The following is a 19196-nucleotide window of genomic DNA, read 5'->3' as shown; positions in this document are numbered from 1 at the left end:
TCTGAGGGTCTATCCGGGTGAAGGCAGAATCTAGGATGTGTGTGGATCTCGGCATTGAGGTTAGAGGGCAAAGCAGGGGTTGGCAGATTAATTTTTGGTTCCTTTTAAGTGTTTTCCAAGCCTCTCCAGGGTGCCAGGCACTCTGCTGAGTGAGGGGGATATGGTGGTGAAGAAGACAGGCGAGGTGCCTGCCTCTATCATGCTTACAGCCTAGAGGAAACTCTAGATGAGTAAATGGGAAGCTAAACACAGGAAATTATATGGGACACCTGGATGGCTCAGTCGGTTAAGCGTCTGACTCCTGATTTTGGCTCAGGTCACCATCTCGCGGTTCGTGGGATATGAAGCTCTGTGCTGACAGCACGGAGCCTGCTTGGGATCGTTTCTCTCCCTCTCTCTGCCCCCCCTCTGCCTGTGCTCTCTCTCTCTCTCTCTCTCTCTCTCTCTCTGTCTCTCAAAATAAATAAATACACTAAAAGAATTACGTAAAAAGTAGGAAATCATAATACCCTCGCAATATGAAGTGAGGAGTCAGGGGGGATGTGTAAGAACCTCCCAGATGAAAACAGGATCGGAAGACAGACCTAGAGGACAGTGCAGAGATAACGCAGAGCTCAAGAGAAAGTGATGCTGCCTAGGAAACAGGAGGCTGAGGCATTGTTTCCAACCTGTCTGCTCAAGAGCAGAATCTGGCCCATAGACTTATTTTATTTGGCCTGCATTCTGCTTTTTTTTTTTTTTTTTTTAAGCTGAAACAGTTGCCAACATTGAAGAATCATGCATTTCTATTTTCTCTAGAAATTTGCATTCTCCTGGGGCATATCCTGCTTGTGTCAAGAAGGGGTGCTTTCAAGTCTCTAGCCTGCTCCCTCCCTGCCCCTCTCAGTTAATGCCATTGCCAATGCTGCTACATGCCGTCTCACTACACTGCTAGGTTGGCTTGTTTTGTTCACCCCTATTCCCTGCTTTGCTCTGGGTGACATCGAAGTTTGCGATCCTAGATCTGATGTTTGTAGGTACCAGCATTCATACAGATGCATAAGTGACCCAAGATGATGGCAGATTGTAGGAAAGGTAGAAAAATTATCCCATAGAAGAGGGGTTCCACAGGGCAGGACGGAAAGGTCTGGAAGGGGAGGGAGGCTTCGCAGAGAGGTCAGAGGAGCAGAAGCACTTAACCCTGTGAGGCTGAAATGCTGGAGGGGACGGTAATCGAGCATGACAGCCAACAGAGCTGAGTGTGGCAGGCCAGTCTCTCGGAAAGAGCTATGTCTTGATGTTCCCCTGAAAGACGATGAAAGTAAGAATGGCCAATTGTTACTGAGTGTTTATATGTCAGGCCCTGTTCCTGGGCTTCCATGCCTTGTCTCAGTTCGCCCTCACAATAGCTCTGTGAGGAGGTAGTGATACTATAGCATCTTTTTGTAGATGGGGAGAAACTGAGGCAGAAAGGAATTGAGTTACAATTAGCCGCAGAACCAGGATTTTATCCCAGGGCATGTATGTGACTCCAGAGCCCGAGCTTTCAACTGCCACACTGGGGCAGAGGACATTTGAAAGTGTCAGAATGAGGCAGTGAATGCCTGGGTTAGCTGCGTTCTGGAGATATTTCTCTTCTCTGGTGGATGACGGGACACCAGTCTCTGGGGAAGGAGGTAACTTCATTCTGGATTAATCATGCGTTCTTGGTTTTATCTTATGTTTTTTACTTTGGGGCAGGCTCCAGGGAGAGGCTGTCTGTCTGAGGCTGCTGGTGAGCAGATTCCTGGGACACAGCGAGGGGCCTGGCAGTCTGGGACGGCACCTCAGTGGTCAGGTGCTGGGTTTCTCAAGGCTGACCTAAGAGCTCAATCCAATCCAGAACTGTTCACAAATCCACATCCATTATTAGCCACAAGCCTTTCTCAGTGTTGGGCCCAGCCTTGAACGTAGTCTGTTGTGGTCTTGGGTAGGTAGCCAAATGTGGCTGGGGAATGTGGCCGGTAGTGGGGTGCTTGGTGGGGGGTGACTGCCTCAGAGGGTGCCCTCAGCTGAGTCTTGCCAACACTGTTGGAGATACACAATCCTTTCAGCCTACAGTTCTCTGCTTGTAGCTCCAGCTTAGTAATAGCCTCCCTCTAGAATGGAAGTTCTAATATTCTGACGGCTGCAGCTTCCTCTCTTCCTAGACCAGGTTTCTCCTAGAAGGGATCATTGAATTTCCAGAAGCAAATAACTAACTGTAAACAGAGTTGATCAATCTGGATCCTTACAATACGGTTTTGTTTCTCTCTTGGCCTGTCTTCAGTCCTGGGGACCCTCTGAAGAACAAACATGAACGCTTCTGGCTCCTGATTTTGGTAATTACTCGTAGCACTGGCTGCCAAGATTTCTTTCTAGCCCTACGGTGCCAGTTTTCTTTCTCATTTTTCATTCTTTTGCTGAATCACAATAAGGCTCAGCACAGAAACGGTCTCTATTGCAACATTTGCCCAACATATGCATCTCAGACTAACTGACAGCAATATTGCTGTGAAATTTGGACTTCCTGGAAATAGCTTGTTCATAGTGGGAGACGTGTTTAAATAATAAAAGTAGACTGTCATCCCTGGGTTATGGGTGAAGGAGCTATTTATAGATGAGCAAAAAAGCCCCAATGTGATAACTTACATTATTGTACAAGGACAATGGAAAATTCTCCAGGAGACAGATAGCATAAAAGGGATTTAAAATTAACCTCATCATGTTTTATTCATCAAGACCTTAAGTTGACTTATTTTTTTTTTATGAAGGCCATGCAATTTTGATTCCTTTTACTTCTTCTTCTCCTTCTTTTTTTTTTTTTTTTTTTTTTTTTTAAATAAAGCCACAAGCCATTTAAATAATTATGCCAGGTCACCAACTGTGGTCTTATGGGCTTATCTTGCTTGGAGATCTCTTTGTTTTGCTCGGTCGCTATTTTATAAAATTTCCATCGAAGTCCTGAGGCTGGGTCCAGGCTCTCTAGTTCACTACAGTCTGCCTGCTCCCTACTGTAGAGCCCTGGACTGCTTCGGCTGTCCCTAGGGGTATCCAAGGGCGTGACCCCTGCGCTGGGTCTGCGTGTGCCTGTCTGTGCAGACCAGATGTATCCTGTGCCCTACCCTTTGTACATACTGCAGTCGCAACTAGCTTGTCTTCCTTAACCCTTGCTTTTAATCTGAATCTTACAGCTTCTCATATGCTGCTTCCAAGAAGCCTTTCCAGGCTATTCTGGTTCATGGCGATCTCTCTCTTCCCTATCTTCCCAACACATGTAATTAACAAATGGGGGGGGGGTGGGGAACTGAGGAAATGGGATCATTAGGAGGTGTTCTAATAATGTTATTATAGGATTTGAAAGGAAGGAAGGAAGGAGGAAGGAAGGAAGGAAGGAAGGAAGGAAGGAAGGAAGGAAGGAAGGAAGAAGGAAGAAGGAAGAAAGAAAGAAGGAAGAAGGAAGGAAGAAGGAAGGAAGAAGGAAGGAAGGAAGGAAGGAAGGAAGGAAGAAGGAAGGAAGAAGGAAGAAAGAAAGAAGGAAGAAGGAAGGAAGAAGGAAGGAAGAAGGAAGGAAGAAGGAAGGAAGAAGGAAGGAAGAAGGAAGGGAGGAAGGAAAAATGAAAGAAGAAAGAAAGAGAAAATAATAGAAAGAAAAAAAAAAAAGAAAAGGAGGGAGAAGAAGAAAGGAATTTGGAGTAGTATAATTCTTAATCACCAACATTAATATTTGACCTTAAAGAACATCTAATGAGCCTTCCTCATTTTAGCACAGAGTTGAGGTGACTAATTCAAGGTCACACTGCTAGTTAATGGAAGGGTGGCACTCGCAATGCAGTCTGCTAATTCCCGTCACAATGTCATTTTTCTCTCTCTCCCTCCCTTCTCCCCGCCCTCTCCCTAAGCCTGTGTGTGAGCGCGTGCACGTAAACACGTGCACAACGGTATACACAGAGAATGCTTTGGAAGCTTCTCTGTGACAAAAGCCCACTGAGACATCATAAATCTTTTCATGTTGATGGATAGTGGATGAATTCAAAGTGTAACATCGGGGCTTTCTGGTTAATTTGAATTGGGAAAGTCAGAGAAGCCAACGATACATGTTAGATAAGTTTTCATCTGTAATGTTAAACAAAAGTGGGTGCTTAAAAATGTGTCAAGAACCCTTCGGCCAAGTAGAAAGCTTCACTGTCCGGACCGTCTCCTTCCCCAAAGCTTACCGATAGTTAAACTTTTATTGCACTTCTGTTAGTTAGCAAATGTGACGCCTCAGCCTTTCTGAATCCTTGGAGCCAAGGAAGGAGGCTCCAGGTAGAAGGGGCACCCTTGTAGAGGGCTTCTCTGGCCTTCCTGCTCTGTGTATGTCAGGGATTGATATGCAGCTGTTCTCCAGATGCCGGCTCTTCCCCAGAAGCAGCTGCGTCTCAGCAGGGGCCCCTTCTATCAATGTGACAACCTGCTGAGGGCTTTGGAACCCTTCCAGATGTAAGGCAAGTTGAGGCTATAAAACATAATCATTAGCATTATCTCCATTTTCGTTTTCGGGTCTCAGCTGTTAAAAGTTTCTTGTACCGATTGAGGGCTTAATTGTTCTCATTTTTCTTCATAGGTAGCTTCTTTTAGACAGCATGGGATCTTCCCTCGGAGCTGGATTTCCTAAAAAGAAAGAATAGCTATGAGTAATGTTCCTTGCTGCTGGCAGGCTGAGAAGCCTGAGATTAGGGAGCTGTCTTTTCCCAGCGGCAGTGATCCGCATGTCTGTGAGCTGAACAAAATCGTCCATGGCTTTCTTTTGCTGAATCACAGGCTTTCTTCTGCTGAATATCCTTGGAATCAGTTTCTTCTTTCTTTCTTTTTTTTTTTTTCTCCCCTCCCCTCCCTTTGTTAACACAGCCCCCGGGCTCACATAGTGCCTGGAGAGGATCTCTTGTTACTTTATTCTTCTTGGGATCTCTGCTCTATTCAAGAGGGGAAATATATCTATAGTTTGGGGGAGTGTTACTTGAAGATTCAAAAGCTAATGTTTCTTTGCAAAAACTAAAGAGATTTCATACTGAAGGTGCAGTAAGTTGGAAACGTGGGGCTTGAAGGCCTGTGAAAACATTAACCAAAGCAATAGGTAAAATAATGACCTTGCGTAAATTTGCCCGTAGAAATTTATCTTGTCGGTTTATACTGCAGTCGTTTTGTCTTGGAAATCCAATTCCTCGGTGCCCAATCTCAGAATCACACTGAGTTTCGATGACAGCATTAGAAATGCTCGTTTAGCCCCACACTGATCTTCACACAGGCAGACGATTATGGCATCAGCAGCAAACATCTCATGCAAGGAACTGCTGAGAAGCATTTGCTCACATGGAGAGCTCAGTAATTGGCCAGGAGACAGACACTTATGCATATATTGCTACCTAAATTTCCGGCAATGTTTTACAAGTCTTGAATTCGACATTCAGAAGGTTCCTGTCAGTTTTCCAGACGGTTTACAAAATGCTGAGCAGGCTCATGAGGGGTTCTTGGTGGCAGACGTCTCCCGAGGCTGGGTCCTGGCTGAGGTGGCCTTGAGATCTGCCGTTAAGCCTGTCTTCTCCGGTGAGCTCCAGTCTCTATGATGAGAGATGTGAAGCGTATGCAGTGGGGGCTGAACTTCAAGTCAGAAACTCCTTATTTCACCTAGCAACATAAAACCGTATGCATAGTAAGATCCCGTTAAAAAAAAAAATACAGGGGCGCCTGGGTGGCTCAGTCGGTTAAGCGTCCAACTTTGGCTCAGGTCACGATCTTGCGATTGACGAGTTCGAACCCCGCGTCGGGCTCTGTGCTGACAGCTCGGAGCCTGGAGCCTGCTTTGGATTCTGTGTCTCCACCTCTCTCTGCCCCTCCCTTACTTGTGCTCTCTCTCTCTCTTAAAACTAAATAAAAACATTTTTTAAAAATTAAAAAAAAAGCACACACATACTAATATTACCTATCAAACATGTATTTAAAAGAAAATTGTAAGACACAGAGTTAATAGTGATTTTGTCTGCATAATAGGATTGTGGATGATCTTTTTCTTTTTATTACAAAGACATAATATTTTACATTTGTAAAACTGCCTTTTGTATTTTCTTTTTAAGAGTTTTTGGTATTTTCCGATTTTTTGTTTTTGCAATAAACACGAGTTACTTTGTAATCAGAAAATATCTAAGGATGTGTACACATTTACGAAATACTTGACATCCAAATTAGCATCAGACTTGGACTGATGAGTTTCCGTGTTGAGATTCTTTTCTTTACAAATTGTACTTGAATCTCATTTACTCAGGACATCTACTGTGTGTGGCATAAAAGCTAGCTCAGGGAGGAGCTGTACGAAACCCAGATTTACCATTTTGTCCTTGGTGCTGCTGATGAATTTGTCTAATACCCACACTTTTATACCTTGTTTCGGCTGGTTAGGTGGTATATACAGATGTGAAAACTGATCTACATGTCTTATTGTATGTTAATTAAAAACCGAGCAGTCTGAAGATCTACGTGTCTTATTGTATGTTAATTATGTATTAATAAAAAAGAAATAAAAATAAAAGATCCATGTAACGTAGAGTGTGATTTTTTTTTTCCAGCACTTTGAAATGTCGTTGAGATTATGGCACAAACTGAATGACCTGGTCAGAGAAATGCCTGATGGGAACAGAGTGTTCCACTGTTCTGTATGTTCTGCCCTAACCAAAGTGTGAGCTGTGGTTAATTTCTCTAGGTTGGAAAATGTGATAATAGCAATATTCAGAAAAGCCACCAGGCGATCTCTTCCCCATGAAACCAAAGTCTAAGAAATGCTGCCTCTCCTTGCAGAAGATGTCAATGTCTCAGGGAAAGAGGTCACTGAGCAGCGTCCTTTAACTTTTGTAGTTGGGAGAGTGGCAAATGAGAGCAGATGAAGAGGCCAAGTGACACAAAAATGTTCAAAGAATATAAAGCATCATCTGGAATTAAGACACTGAACAGGATAAGAGACAAGATCACTTACCCGGGATATCTTTGATTTTATAAGTAGTAAGGTAACCTACAAATTCTGATGTTCTCCTGTCTGTTTTTGATGAGGCACCCATGCTGGGCGGGGCATTTTTCACCAATGAGGAACTGGCCTTAAATATGCGCTAAGGCCAAGAGCTTATTTCTTAGGACTTCTTTTCAATTTAACTTAATTTAATAAAGTTAGGCCAGGTGGCTTGGAAAATCAACCAACTGTGCTTTGTTATAAATGTTTAGCTAAAGAGGTTAATTCAGAAAAAACAATTAAATTATTCCAACTGTTGTCCCGATCCTCAATCTTAGGTTATGTGTATAGATACATTATTATGTGAATAACAATATTTTAAGTTTACAGTGCATTACAGTTTTGAGTCTGGTGCCTTAGACCGCTCAGCCAATTGTCAGTATCCTGATACAGTGCATTATAGTACAATTATATGTGTGTGTATATATATATATGTATATATATGTACATATGTATATATGTATATACATATGTACATATATACATATGTACATATGTATATACATATGTACATATGCATATATATGTATATATGTATATACATATGTACATATGCATATATATGTATATATATATATACACACATTTTTTTTTTTTTATAAATTTTTTTTTTCAACGTTTATTTATTTTTGGGACAGAGAGAGACAGAGCATGAACGGGGGAGGGGCAGAGAGAGAGGGAGACACAGAATCGGAAACAGGCTCCAGGCTCTGAGCCATCAGCCCAGAGCCCTACGCGGGGCTCGAACTCACAGACCGCGAGATCGTGACCTGGCTGAAGTCGGACGCTTAACCGACTGCGCCACCCAGGCGCCCCTATATACACACATTTTTTAAGGAAAATTAAATTCAATGATGTTTATGGCTTTCCCAATTCCACTACTAGAAATTGGATCTGACCCCCATGTTGTCTTCTGATAGCTCTGATTCAAAAGGACACCTGTTACTTATTTCTATTTTTGAAAAATCTGACCACTGTATTGATGGTCTGGGACACTCCAGAGAAGTGAACACCCTGGGCCTTCCACCTGTGGAATCTGCACTGGCTTCTGGTTCCCCATGCCTCGCTTGTCTGTGGATTCAGCAAGGCCACCGAAAATGTAATAATTTAAATTCCTCCAGATCAGGCTAACTCCCTGAAAAAGGTAGGAAGCTAAAATCCCATATAGTTCCCCACTATCCTCAATGCCCCACCAAGATATTCCTTGCTGGACGCATTTCGTGAGTGCCTGTGAACAACCTTCTCATTTTTTTCCCACCCGTGTGCTTGACGTCACATGGGAGCAGTCACAGACCACTGCCACTTCTCTCAGTGCCCTCCTGGGGTGTCATACCTGACAAGGGTGCCCTTGCTCCGTCCTTCATTTACCAACCTGGGAGGTACCAGAGTGGCAGAGAGGAGGAGAAGTTTGTACGAATGACTATCCTTGGAGATTAAGAAGGAGCCAGCCCAACTATGTAATCTGCCAACATCAACTGCTAAGAAGCACGTTAGCCCACGTGCCCTTGAAGGAGGGCTGAAAGGTTCTTTAATGGGATCCAAATTTGCTTTTGGTAGCCCTGACCCTCCCTGAGCTTCCCTGCCAGGCCTGAGACCGTAAGGAGCAGGTAGTGTGCTTGGCTCACCTGTTCTCTGCTTCTCTCGGGCACGTAGACATCAAAGCAGAACAGCTTAGCTCCCTTCCCTCAAGGCTTGTCCAAGAAAATAATGCCTCAGCAGATTTCCTCTCTGTTGGGCTCAGACCTGAATCCACAGGCTGAGCAGGGAACCAATATTTTAAGTCAGACACCAAGCTTTCCCCAGTTCCCAATCTTCCCCTTACGCACTCTGGAATGCACACACCCACGTGCTCAAAATCTTCCTCTGCTTCTTTTTTTTTTTTTTAATATTTGTTTATTTATTTTGATAGAGAGAGATAGAACATGAGTGGGGGAGGGACAGGGAGAGAGGGAGACAAAGAATCCCGAGCAAACTCCACCCCGCCAGTGCAGAGCGGGACATGGGGCTCGAACCCACAAACCGTGAGATCGTGACCTGAGCCAAAATCAAGTCAGAGGCTTAACTGACTGAGCCCCCCAGGTGTCCCACTCAAATTTTTCTTAGGCAAAAACTTAATATACAAATAACTTACGATGGCCACACCTATTAATCATCATATGGGCCAGGCCTCAGTCACAGCCAAATCCCACTTTTGGCTCAAGCCAAGACCTCTGCCATCTTCTAGCTGGAACAACAAAATTAACACACATGAGAAGATTAGTGTGCAATCCAAGATAGAGTGAAATCAAATGCTGGATAAACTATATGTACTATAAATGCTGTGGGGTTTCAGGGCCGGAAGATGCCTCCTACAGGCTAGTGTTGTTAAGAAAAATGGAATGTGAGGACAGACGTGTACTGAACCCTGAAGCAACGGTAAGATTTTCACAGGAGAGACCCCGAGTCGCATGAATTCTCCTTGAGGGATGTGTGACATGCACGTCCTTATAGAGGTCATTTCATGAGTTTTCTCATTTCAGACTTTTAATGGAAACCAACTTGCTGGCTTATTTTCTCCCTCCTGTCTTCTGGCACTAGAAAGATAAGCGTTTGAGTTCCAATTCCACGCTTTGATGTGTTGAACTGATCCAGGCAAAAAGAGATGTGGTTCTTTAGACCAAAAGTAGAAGCTGCCAAGACAGTTAAGCAGTTCCTGGAGGTTAGTATTTGCTGATGAATTAGACGTGAAGGTGAGGAAAAGAAAGGAGGTAACGATGATCACAAAATTTTTTGCCTGATCATTCGGAAGGATGAAAGACAGTCCCATCAGTGGGGATAAGGAAGGGGGCAGGTTTCGAGGGCAGAAGGTTAGGAGTTCAGTTTCGGGCACTTTCCGTTCGGTATCCACATGGCGATAAACCTAGTATCCAGTTAGACAGGAGTCTGGAGTGCACTACAGAGGTTTGGGATGGTGACACAAGATTGAAGTCATCGGTTTAGAGATGGCCTTTAAACACACCTCGGAGGGGCGCCTGGGTGGCGCAGTCGGTTAAGCGTCCGACTTCAGCCAGGTCACGATCTCACGGTCCGTGAGTTCGAGCCCCGCGTCAGGCTCTGGGCTGATGGCTCAGAGCCTGGAGCCTGTTTCCGATTCTGTGTCTCCCTCTCTCTCTGCCCCTCCCCCGTTCATGCTCTGTCTCTCTCTGTCCCAAAAGTAAATAAAAAAACGTTGAAAAAAAAAATTTAAACACACCTCGGAAATGGGAGGAGTTCGACAAGGGGCGAGATCCCAGGCTACGGAGTCCTGACGGAGGAGGCAATCCAACATTCTCAATAATCAATGTGTATCCCAGAATCCTGGGCTTCCCTTCCCTCACAACCCCTCCAGCCTGGGCTCTGGGGTCCAGCGAGCGGTCATGTGGTGTCCTCTGGGCACTGAACAATTTTCTTGTGGCGTGTAGGATATTCACGGACTCTGCTACCTGGGCCAGGCACCGCTGCCATCTGCTGGGCACTCATGGGGCTTCTCCCGAGTATTGCTACACCCTCTGGATGTCACAGTGTCCTACAGAGCTTGAGGTCCCGAGGTGGGTGGAATGACGGTGGTATTGTACGTGGGGGGTTAGAAGTTTACCAGAGCCGTGCAGTTTATGGCCCCAAATTTAAGAGCTGCAAATGCCAAATTCTCCCTCTTACAGCCACCTATCCCCACCACATCCACAGGACTCAAATTCTAGTGACAAACACCATGCCGACCTTAGACTTGTCCCTTCCCTGACCCCACAGGCCATGCTTATCTGTTTGACCTTCTCTTCCCTTGGAAAGAATTCTCCCCTGGGAGGTTTCTTCATCCCTCATTCAAACAGACAGCTGGCAAATCCAGTGCAGTGGTTTGCCAGACACGTCTAGATATGCATCAGTCCTAGCAGTGGGGCTTTTAGGCATTTACGGGGCCGAAAGTTGCTTTTTAAATTTCAGAGGAGAACGCATCTGACGTTATTAGTTACTCTGAAGTCCCCTGGCTTAGAGAGCCGTAGATCCGATTTAGGGTAACAGCGAGCGGTATCTTCCGGTGTGTGAGTATCTCTTCTGCAACCTCTTTGATCATTAGCCCGAAGGAAGCAAACTTCAGTTGGCATTGACAATGACAGGGCACTTAGGGAGAGAGTCGTTTGCTACTTTTCCGGTTTAGAGGTGAAACCACGCCGCAGCCTTCTAAACGTTTAAGCGTGGGGGCAAATGGGACTGTTAAAATCATATGGTAATTCCCAATTTAGTAGTGTTTTATCACAATCATGCTGTCTTTAGATTTTAAGTTGCGGTGAAAAAAAAATCATCTTACCAGTGGGCATCTACGTGTGCCTGGATGAATATCTTCTTTTTGAACAGGGCGGGCCCCACAGAAGGCATTGTGTCTTTGTCTGTGTTTTGTACTCCCCACACTCTACGGGGAGCCACTAAGGCAGCCTGGCATTCTGCTGGTAAGCCCCTGTACCACTAGACAGAGTTTATTTTGGGGGCTAAGTGTCCTCTCTGATCAGTCCGTGCCAAGGATTTGATTTACTGACTGATTTAAGAGCTTACTGACATCAGTCAGTAAATAGTTTGAGTCTCGCCTCTGGTTTTATATAGCTATTAACCCGTTGACTATTTGAATCTTATAGAATGATTTGCCATATTACATATTACATTGAAAAATTATAATAACCTCATGAGGTATAAAGAGGAGATGTGATGTTCATTAGTTTCATTGGAAACATAAGAAAACTCAAAGTCACAGTGCCCAGGCCTAAGATGATACTGGGAGAAGGTATTAACATCATCTTTCGAACCAGGCCCTCTGACCCCCAGGAAGGTGCTGTCTCTAGCAGGAAGTCCTCCCTTCTTAAGGCTCTTCCGCTCTTTGGGTCATTATCCCTGTGGACTTTGATTTCTCCTCACAGTTACTCCAAAGGAAGAAAAGCCGAAACTGTGGTTGGTGCATTTCCCCCCCAGTATTTTAAAAAAGGTGCCATCTTCTCCTTCTTCTGGGTTTGCGTGTTTTGGGGGGGGGGACGTCTTAGCCAAAAGGAAAAACGAGGATGTGAATTTATAGACTGATGTGCAGGTCAGAGGAGGGGAGTGTTTTGTGGGTGATGACGGGTGTGTGAGGGATGTGAGGCTGTGAGCAGGTGTGTGAGAGAGTGTGATAGAGTCCAGTGATGTGAGACTGAGTAACATTTCCTCTCCGCAGGGTAATTTGCTATGGGACACTTGACACAGCAGGAAATGGGGGGAGCAGAAAGTGTAAGGAACAGCTGGGACACCTGGAGAAATGTTACACTTGCACCGGACCGTGGATTCAACATCTTCATTTTGTTTGCTACCTGGTATTTGTTATCTCTCTTCTGATGTGTTAAGGTTGTTTTCGTTTTTGTTTTTGTTTTTGTTTTCCCTAACTTCATGCCAAGCTTCCGGAGGGAAGGAATGGCATTTTGCCTCATTTTATCCCTGCAATGTCTGGCCGGCCAGTGCTAGGAACCGTGTGTGTGTTTAGAACCCATTATTAATTGATTGATTCCTGCCGTTCCCTGTGGTCATATATCTTATGGCTCTGCAAGCTGTGGTTAAAAAAAAAAAAAAAATTCAGGAGCCCCAGTAAGGCAAGTCAGTTAACAATCACTGCTTCTCTTAAGCTCTTAAAGAGTCCACACACGTTAATGCTGTCATTTGGATGTCCAAATAGATTTTATTAAGGCAAAAATGTAACAAAAATCTGAATAGACGTTTTGGAAGGTCTGACCAGAAGAGTCTCTCTCAAGAAGGTTTTGTTTACCTCACTTTAATAATTGTAGAGACTTAATCATTTCTTTTCTGAGATTTGCCCTATGATCCATCTCACCCCAGATTTTCATAATTATCATTTGCTGGCAGCAGAAACTCTTGGGATCGCGGGAGTAGCAAGGGGGCAAAGTCCCAGTGAAAAAGCACTTTTCAAGTCTCTGCTTGAGTCACGTTGGTTAGTGCCCTGTCGGCAACATCAAGCCCAGCCCCGGTTTATTGATTGTGTGAACAAGTGTAGGCTGGCTGACCACATGGGGTCCATGTCGTCCCAGCTGATAGCCAGCCAAAGCCCAGAAGCAGAGGCACCTTAGCTGAGTGACAGCTGGCCCTACGCACACAAATGAGTCCCAGTGAGACTAGCAGAAGAACCACACAGCTGAGCCCTGCCCAGATCTCCACTCTGCTCAACTGCGAGATAAATGCATGTTGGTGTTTTAAGGTACAAAGTTTTGGGATGGCTGCACAGGAAAAGACAACTAAAAAGGTGCTCACTAAAAATTTCTTGAATAGGGGGCGCCTGGGTGGCTTAGTCAGTTAAGCAGCCGACTTCGGCTCAGGTCATGATCTCGCGGTCCGTGAGTTCCAGCCCCGCGTCAGGCTCTGTGCTGACAGATCAGAGCCTGGAGCCTGTTTCAGATTCTGTGTCTCCCTCTCTCTGACCCTCCCCCGTTCATGCTCTGTCTCTCTCTGTCTCAAAAATAAATAAACGTTAAAAAAATTTTTTTTAAATTTCTTGAATAGATAAATAAAATGAGTAACGGAATTAATGATGGACAAATGAAATGAGCAAGGTGGTTATTTTATTCAGTGTTCTCATTCCACAAATAGACAAATTGAAGTCAGAGTAGCTAAATAACTTAGCTAATATTAGGCAACAAGTTAGCAGAAGGCTAGTACATAATATCTATTATTCTTTTCTTTTAAAATCATATTGTCTCCCTAACAATACTGTAAGCTCCTTGAGATCAGGAATCTCTAAGGTCTTGATCAGCAGTGTCTCACAAAGTATTTTATGTGTTTCCTATTTATTTATTTTAAAATTTCTTTCTTTTTTTTTTAAAGTTTATTTATTTTGAGAGAGGGAGCACAAATGGGGGAGGGACAGAGAGAGAGGCAGAGAGAGAGAAACCCAAACAGGTTCCACACTGTCAGCACAGAGTCAGATGCGGGCCTTGAACTCACGAACTGTGTGACCTGAGCTGAAGTCAGATGCGTAACCAACTGACTGAGCCACTCAGGCACCCCTGTATTTCCTATTTAAAAATTACTTCTGAATATTGAATAAATGGACACAGTCTACAGGAGAAAAGGTACAAAGGCTCCAGCGAAAAGTCAATCTCTCTTCCACCCTTTTACCAAATTACCCAATGTTCCTCCCCAGAGGCATCTAGTGTCAAGTTTTTTTGTTTGCTTGTTGATTTTGATTTGTTTTGTACACTTGTGTTATGAGGTCTGCCATGCATTTGGTGTTGATGGTGGTGAGTAAACTTCAGGGCTTGTTTTTTCCTCCCAGTCAGAGAACAGGGGGTGGGGGCAATAAAGAAAACCAGTCTTGAACCTCCCTCCCAGCCATCTGCTATACTATCTACAAAGCTGCACCATTTTAGGAGACAAAAGTTGATACAGAAGAGAATCAGGGCCGATTGGAATACTCAGGAGTCAGCATATATTCTGGGCTATCATAAACCATAACTATCCTAGTACAACTAAGGGAAACAATAGCAACCTGAAAACATAAAGGTTTCCCTGGACACTGGCCAAGATGCATGCCCTTAAATTGTGGGAGAGAAGTCAGTCTTGGATAAGGGGGACAAATTCAGTTTATTAATAATATGTACAACATTATTTTGTTCAAGTCCTTTGATGTGCTTTATCTCTCGTATTATGAAAACATGTACATGCCACACAGATTCCCAGTTATATTTCTCTGGCCAGCAAGCCAAACATTTTTACAAGAACATTTAACTTCTTATAAAAATAAAAAAAGTAAAATTGACTTTCTTCCTTCCTTCCTCCCTCTCCCTCCTCTCTCTCTCTCTCCCTCTCCTTTCCTTCCTTCATTCCTTCTTTCCTTCCTTCCTTCCTTCCTTCCTTCCTTCCTTCCTTCCTTCCTTCTTCCCTCCTTCCCTCCCTTTCTTTCTTTCTTTCTTTCTTTCTTTCTTTCTTTCTTTCTTTCTTTCTTCTTTCTCATTTTCCCTTAATACATTCTCCTCTTATAGTCACTGCTTCACACACACCTATTTGGGCATTTTCTTGCCAGAGATCTTGAAATGTCATCCCCCTGATCCTGTCTGTCATTTTATTTCTTTCAACTTTTTTTTTGTGGTTTGTGACCCTGTCCATAAAGTTGTCCCGTCCTAAAATGTTGGCCCGTTTCACCAAGATTTCACAGTCAAAATTTTAGAGTACACCTTCTTTTTCTGCAAGTATACTTTTCCTCCTTCTCCAGGGAACTGTAAGCTTTCATCAGCCATCTGACACATATGACTTTCCCCACCCTGCCTAGCCTTTCATTGTGATAGTCATCGCACAGGATTAAACTTTTTTTAGGTCCTGGTGGTCCAGTGTTTTCTGAAGATAAGAGAGCTGACTTTCTTTCTGTAGGTGCCCACGAAAATGGCTCCTCGCGTTTGCTCATTCTTGTCTACCCTGTTGCCTTGCGTTGGTACGTCTTCTCCTCGGAGGCTAACCAAAGGCATGGCATAAGACATTTCTCCACAACAGAATTGTACTGTAGCACAAAATCAGAAGGTCCCTTAGATGCTACATTCTGGAAATTCCACGAGCCTTGGAAGTTGGGGAAATGGGTGGTTTGTTTTCAGTTCTCCCAATATCTTTTTTCAAGATTCTGTTGGGTCTCCTTCCCTTCGTCTCTCCAAAGTGCTCTTGCTGGTAAAAACTGGGACAAACACCTTCTCGTGCAGTCGCGAGAAGGTGTTAGTAACTTAAGGAGAAGGTAGAGTATCCGATTCTCTAATGATGATTTCTTAGACGCTATAGAAGCCAGAAGGGGAGATTTGTTTGGGCAAGGGTCGGGGCTCGCAGGTGCTCTCCAGCCCATCTAGTACATTCTCGCCTTCTCAACTTGCTCACAAGGTGGCCCGATGGTAATGTTTGTACTTACGCCCAGTCTTGAGGCTGCCTTTTAGCCAGTGACTCTGCTGAATGACCTCTTCTCTTACCCTCACTACAACCTTCAAGCTCCACCCTGCTCTGTCACAGTGGCCTCCTTCATATGAAGGTTGCATCTTGTCTGTATGATTTTTCTCTGGCGGCCTTGGTGTTCAACTTCCCAGGACCGGAAGAAGAGGAGACAGAAGAAGAACAATCCCCTCCTCGTTGAGAACTCATGCCAACAGAATTACCAAGCACGGAGTGGTGCCTTCCCGGTTCCCTCCCACGCACGCCTCAGGCTTCCAGCCCCGTTTCTGCACAGCCTGGGCCCTGCGTCAGCTTTGATAAGAGCCGGGTTGTAATCAGTGCGGCTGCAGCTCTCTGGCTCTGATTTCCCCTTGTGGCTTCTTCATTCCTGTTGATAATTAAAGGAAGCTTTTCCTGCCATGCTGAAGGCTATATAAAATAAGTTAATAAGTAATAAAGCAGCTGGCATGGGGCCAGGAACTTGATGCTTCTGGTATTCTTCCCATCCTTGTGGTATAGTTACTGAGGGGGAAGCTTGGCTCTCAGACTCAGCCTTTGGATTTGGACAGCTGGGAGAGTAAACTTGGCTTGGCACTCTGTTAAAAATGTAAGCTGCATGGAGAACATTCTGTGATAGTGCTTCTAGGGCCTTGGGCTTTGAATGAGAAAGGCCATTGGTCATTCTTCTTATCTTCCTGTCTAGTCTTTCCTTTCACATCCTAGGTTTCTTAATTCCCTTTGTCATCCTTATGCTTGCATCCCTGCACAGCTCACTCCTGTTTCATTAAGTTTAAAATAAATACACTGGGGACTTGCTGGCCACATAATATGTGTACTCAGCCGTTAACTTCTCTGCCTTTTCGAGGCTGTACCCATCCGCAGCACTACAGAGAAGTGTCTCGAAAGACTGCTGTTACTTTGGGGGCTACTGCGTGTTCACTTAGGCTCTCTTGCAATGGCCATGGGTCATTTTCCTGGTGCTGGAGGCCTTGGATAAACTCTCTGTAACGAGGGTTAGGCTCCATCACAGCCAAGGAAACTTCCAGTTAAGTGTTTGGGCCTGGAGAAGTGGGGGTGACGGTGAACCTGTTTTGATTAGTCACAGATGCTTTTCTTGCATTCAGTGTGCCTTTGGCACAGAGGGAGACAATAGTCGAGGCCATTATTCAGGTTCTTTGCGTTAAAAAGAATACTCAGCGTCCCTTTGTCCCTTTCAAAGACGAAGGTGATTTTGGTTGTAAATAAGCCAAGATGTCGGTTTCAATGAATGAGTATAATCGATCCTTTCACCAGCTGCCCACATTGTTCTCTGGCAAAGAAAAGACACAAAAGGGCTGCAAGGGTAGTTCCAGGAGCGCCCCATAGCAATGCCCCCAAAGCAACCCCTCTGAACCTTCATGGCCCCCAAATACACTGGCTTCTAAGCACAGCACTAGCAACTTACCTCTTGCACTCCTAACTCCGACCTTTGACTCTACGGTCTATTCTGAAATTATCTACAGCTCCTTTCTAGTTTCTGTCTTGAATGTGAAACTTCTGGTTTCCTACATTCCTCTTCTTCCATCCCATGCCACTGACTTCATAATTCAAAGCCTTACCTATAACTTTTTGTCCCTGGATACTGATGTATTTCACACTTACTCTACATACACTGTCCCACAGGTATTCTTGTTAGATTCAGAATTCCCCCATAATTTTCTATTCTAAATTGACTCCTGACTCTAGCTCTTAAGGTTACTCACTCTGAAACTTACTACAGGGCAAGTGATGAAGCCGTTACCACCTCACATCTATTTGCTGACTCATCCTGGAATCCCAGAGATATAATTATGGTAACTTCCATTGGAATTAACCACACAATGCGCCAAAGCTGTGCTGTGTGAGAACTTGGATGAAAGACTCGCCCATGTAAATAACCCTCTCTTCAACTCCAACATACAAAATTGGATTTTAGAAGAGTCTGAAAACTGGCATGTTTGGTGATTGCAATAATTTTAAGGTCAGACTTGCTATAATTATCCTACTTATTATTATCTTCTGTGTCTACACTCTAGGTAGAGATAAAGAGCCACATTTAAGCTGATCATGTCCTATATTATAAAAACGGAAAGTGTGTTATATTTGCCTATGTTACTTTCTTCCACATTACCCCAACATATGTAGGCATCTCTATTCCTAGCTTTCTCACTTGTTCTCAACCTGGAACATACTTTACTGTTCAGAGTCCTTGCTCTCTTTTGGGTTAGTCAGTTCTCCTCCTAACACATTTTGAATCCTGACCCCTCTCCTCTTGTTGTCCCAAACACATTTCTAGGAAGATTTCTCTTATTGGATTTCTTTGCTGATAGGTTTTGGCAATTTTGCAGAGTAGTTATAGTTTCTTGGGTAACTTCTGGAATTCTCTGTTGGCAGTATGGGAGAGATGGTTTATTTCATTATCAGGAGGACCAGGGGTTGAAATAAGCTATCGACCTTTGTAGATATATATGACTTGGGTAAATATATTGTATCATTTTATTTATTTACTGTTACCCTAAGAGGATTAGACTGTATAGCTCCAGTGAGATCACTGATCATTGAACATATTACAAAAGGTGAGTTAATACTTTTTGAGTGCCTAGTATGTTCAAAGTTCTGTGCTAGAACTATAGTAGCAGATAAGAGAGGTGTAGATCTGGGGCACTTGGGTGGCTCGGTTGGTTTAACCGTTGACTCTTAATCTTGGCTCAGGTCATGATCTCACAGTTCCTAGGATCAAGCCCCATGGGATTCTCTCTTTCCCTCGCTCTCTGCCCCTCTCCCACTTGCACGGGTGCTCTCCCTCCCTCTCTCCAAATAAATAAATAAACATTAAAAAAAATAGAGAGATGTGTAGCTGATGTTATATCAAGGAGGACAAATATTACCATTAATTACAAAATATCTCATTGTAGTACATTTAAAGTACCTTGAAAGAGAAGTATAATAAGCTATAAGAACTGATAAAAGGGGAACTGGGTAATCTTGGGGGGCAAAGGAAGACTTCTTTGAACTGGAGTAGAGATTTGAATAGAGAGTAAGGATTAATTAGACAAGGCGAGGAAATGATGGTGACGAAGGGGTTGGGCAATAGAGGTGAGCTGGCATTAAATGTTCCAGGTAGAGCCAAAAGCATGTGAAGGTCTTGAGGCAGAAAGAAAAAAAAAAAAACCAAAAACAAACCCACATTCAAAGAACTAAA

The sequence above is a fragment of the Leopardus geoffroyi genome, chromosome B1 (genome assembly GCF_018350155.1).
Source record: "Leopardus geoffroyi isolate Oge1 chromosome B1, O.geoffroyi_Oge1_pat1.0, whole genome shotgun sequence".
Lineage (NCBI taxonomy): Eukaryota > Metazoa > Chordata > Mammalia > Carnivora > Felidae > Leopardus > Leopardus geoffroyi.
Note: the sequence above shows the minus strand (reverse complement) of the source record.